Source organism: Enoplosus armatus, chromosome 8, assembly GCF_043641665.1.
Source record: "Enoplosus armatus isolate fEnoArm2 chromosome 8, fEnoArm2.hap1, whole genome shotgun sequence".
NCBI classification, from domain to species: Eukaryota; Metazoa; Chordata; class Actinopteri; order Centrarchiformes; family Enoplosidae; genus Enoplosus; species Enoplosus armatus.
The window spans coordinates 15,532,630-15,537,096 of NC_092187.1; positions in this window are offsets into that span (position 1 = coordinate 15,532,630).

Below are 4,467 nucleotides of genomic sequence, written 5' to 3' on the forward strand. Positions count from 1 at the left end.
CATGTAAACACAGAAAACACACACACACACACACACACACACACACACACAGAAACAAGCTCACAGGCGGTCTCTGCCGTCTTTGTTTCATCATTCTTGCTGATAGATTAGTCTCCCTGTCTGTTTGATAGGCTGTGTGATCAGCCCATCACTGTTTATTTACTTCAGCAGCTCTCTGCCAACCTCTTTGGAACTGATCTGCTGGAAGAGAAAAGTTTGCTTTCAGGAGTTTAGACATGGAGAAGAAAAAGACGTGCTGGTATAATTAAACCACTCTCTGGTTCTGTCCTCTCTTGTGTGAGAATATACAGTATGTGTTATGCTAATAGTGGTGGATGACAGGAAGATATGTATCGCTATAAATCCTTGTGGAGCATACATTGCATGCTGCGCCATGTGGGGTGCCATGACGTTTTAGCAGGAAAATTAGTGCGTTTTGATCATATGAACAAAAGACAAATGCTTTGTAATTGGTTATATAACGTATGTTATGTAAGTGCCAAATGAGAGCATACATGTTAGTTCTCCCCTCCGAGGACACATCAGAGTGGAAAGCCTTGCAGCGTTAAAGGAGCACAAGAGCGAGTGTGTGTTTATGTGTGCCAGTGTGTGTATGTGTTTATGAACCAGACAGAGAAGGAGAGAGAGAGTTGGGGTTTTGGGCTGCTTGATGGGTGTCGAGCCAGTGGGAGACAGTTGCTGATAAAATGAAGTGATGAGAAATGATGAGACGGCTTAAGCGCAGTGATGCAACAGAGAGGAAATGGAATTTGAGGAATATGCTGGAAAATGAGAAGGAACCAAGAGACAGGGGGAGTGCGGAGGAGATGAAGATCAATGGAAGCAGTCAGCAGAAGAGCTAAAAGGGATGAATGATTCCCAGAAATGGAGTGAGCGACGGAGTGCAACAAGGAGTGACAGTGGAAGATGCAGAGGCAGGTGGAGGGGCGAGGAGATAGGGAGAGTGACAGAGAGATTGAGGGTAGGCGGGAGACAGACCTTGTGGCTGTGACTCCAGTTGGACTTGCTGAGTCACGGAGCATGAAAACACATAAATGATTGTGACACTGGGAGTATGATGTTTCTGTCCTCAGATTCTTCTACATGCTTCATTGTGTTCCCTTCTTGGACCGTCATTTTATCTTATCTGGGTTTATGGCAAGAAATATAGTTAAATACTAAAACAGTTAAAATTATTAGTAGTGATAATAAGAACTGACCCAAGTGCAGATTACTTGCTTACTAGTGACGTAATTTTATTGCAAATGTTTGATATTGCTTAATTAAAAAATAATTATGGAGTGAGGGCGTATTGTATTTTATAAAAAGATAAACTATTTGTGAGGAGCAGCTGCTGAATTTTCACCAATCTGGCAAACTGTTGGGCCTTTATGTATAAATTTTTTTTTCCATTTTGGTCCTGTGAAAAATACAATTTTACTTGGCATACATAGTCATCTCAACCCAACTGATCACTTTTGGGAGATTTTGGAGCAATGTGTCGGACAGCCTTCTACAGCACCATCATCAAAACACCACAAGGGAAAATCTTTTTGGGAAAGTGTGTTAATCTCAGAGACTTGGAGAATCTTTGTCAAGGAGCACAAGTTGTTCTGGAGGCTTGTGGTGGCCCAACACCTCACTAAGACACTTTATATATTTGTTTCCTTTAATTTGTCAACCATCTGTTATACCTGAAGTTATACCTTTGCAATTAACACCTTTCTGAAACAGTGATGAAACACTAATAATAATAAAACTTTTAAAATAATGAACTTCCTGTGATACAGCAGGTGGATCTCTTACACCTCGTCTATGCTTTGATAAAACCTTTTCATCAATGCAGATGGGACTGAGCACACAGCCCTGCAGCTTTACATTTGTTTGTAGTAGTTTGTAGCTGTCTTGATGAACTTTTCTAAAATGTGAGATAACAGATGGTCTCACATCCTGCTTTGTTTATTTTTAACCCTTTACATTACCGCCCTCCCTTGTTGGTTGTGAGTTCAGAAGTGTACACCCAGATTCATACACTGTATACTGTACAAAATGCAGGAGAGTAACATCATCAATAAATCAGACGTGGCTGTTCTGATTTTGGCACAGGCAGGAAAAGCAATAATAAACAGTCCAGACACAAACACAAAATCAGCCAAGGGTAGCAGTATGGCCAATACTGACTGATTTAATTAACTAGTTAATTATTATTACAGTTTCTTATGATTGTTGTTATTGTATATAAATGAATTGGCCTTTCTAAAGTATGTAATTTGTCTAACTCATTTTAATGAACTGACTGAAGAAAAGGACTAACAGCTGCCGTAACTTCAAAACAAATATGGTGAATGAAATCCTGTTTTTCCCAAAGTAAGTTTAAGATAATTCAATTCAAATCTTTCTTTCAGTCCCAGCTGGTCTTGTTCTCTCCCTTTTCCCTGCACAGGATTTAGTGGAGTAAAAGGATGAAGTTAAGAGGAACAGTCTCAGTGGAACGGCTTTAATTGATGACAGTGGCAGTGATGCCTTGTGGCTGTCAATGAGCAGCCATGGTGCTTAGGTGCTTGGCGGAACAGACCTGTATTTCTTCACTGGAAAGTTGGAGAGACTCGCCTCAGCATCATTATTGACCCGTCAGTGTAGAAGCAGCCTCGTGTGACCGCTGGTCACGCTCAGCAAGAACACTGCAGGTGAATCTGGTTTAATGAGGTGCAGGACTCCTTCGGGCCAGATAGCTTACCGGTGATTAGGAGGGAGGAGGCAGCACAAGGCCTTTCTCAATACAGAGGATACAGTGTACAGTACATGTAGAGAAAGAGACAGAGAGAGAGAGGGTAAATTTCACAGCAGACATTTTGACATTGTGAGAAAAGCACAGGTGTTACTAATAACATAAACAGTGTCTCTATTCTATTAAAGTGTCCCAGTAAGCTGTGACAGTGAGGCAGCACGCGCAATACCAGGACTCTGAAACTCATGCAGCTAGATTGAATTCAGAAATTATTATTTTTATTATTTACACCTGTGCTTTTCCTACTGTGACATGGCAAATACAACACGACTGTATATACTTGTTATCCACACTGTAACACACTGAATATTTACAATAAAACAAAATATAGTATCTTATATTACACTACCCTATTTTCCATGTTGTTTTTCATTCACATAGTTTAATAGAGGTATTAATTCTCATTAGTGTGGGGCTAAAATAAGACCATTCTTATCTTAAAAGTTATGTTTACGTTCAGTGTTACTCACCAAAAGGCATTGTCTCAGCCTGGAAACCAGATCAATCTGCGAGCTCATGTTTTATTTGCCCTGGCAGATGCACCTGGCCCCCCTCCCGTTCAGACAGATTTCCATCCGGCCTGATTCAGGTCGGGCCAATCACAACCTTTTATCTAATATGGGGCGGGTTTAAGTGGCATTGAGGCATTTTCGCAAACAACCAAGATGGCTGCCGCTCAAGTGGAATGTTCTGAATATGCTATCATGTCAGTAAACAAACTGGACGGTGGGTCACGTACAAATGGTTGGTTTCTAAATGATCTTACCTACCTAGCCTTACGCTACATCACACGTTCCGTTGCTTTGATTGGTTGTAGCGTTCAAAGCAATTTTGATCGGCACCCCTTGATAATGTCCCTTGGAAATCGAAAAGAGGTTCCAGACTAATATGCATTTGCGAATTGGTCTGGTGATGCCAGGCTAGCATTGTCTGTATCCTTGCGGTCTTCCAAACACGTTGAATCCATTTATTTCCTCATAAAACATTTGCAAAGCCAATTTATTTTAATATTTCATATCAAGCAATGTTTTTATTTATGTGTGCTGGCTTGCGGTCTTCTTCTTCAATACCTTTGCATGTGCACAATACAAACAAAATGGGAGCCCACACCTTGCTCCGTAGCAAGTGGTGAAAAACTCCACAGGGTACCTTCAAGAACACCTCCAGGAATTTGGCTTTCTTGGCTAAATGTGGACTTTTGACATGACTGATGACGTCTTTCAAGCCCTCGAGAACACAAGTAGAGACAAGAATGCAGATTGAGAAAGGCCCACAAAAAACAGTCCACCTTTACTTCAATCGACAAAACAGCTGCTCTTTGTCCTGTGTAAACAAAGTGTACTAATTTTCTAATGACACAAAAGATGAACTGATCAATAGCCATGAACAATTATGAAAAATAAAATATTCTTCCATTATAATCTCCCATAAATGTACTCTTTCTCTACAGGTTTCTCTTATCCATGCCCTTCCTTCACCTTCACATGCAATCTACCCATGTTTCATGTCTCCAGTGGGGTTGAGGAGCTAAGATGAACGTGACGATGGATGTGTCCCGAAAAGTAAGGAAACGTCAAGATAAGCTGTAGCTTGATGAGTGAGTGGAGAGATTAGGACAAGGAATTGCTCCACCATGAGGCTGAATGTATAGCAGCCTGGGGGTAGAAACTATATCCCTA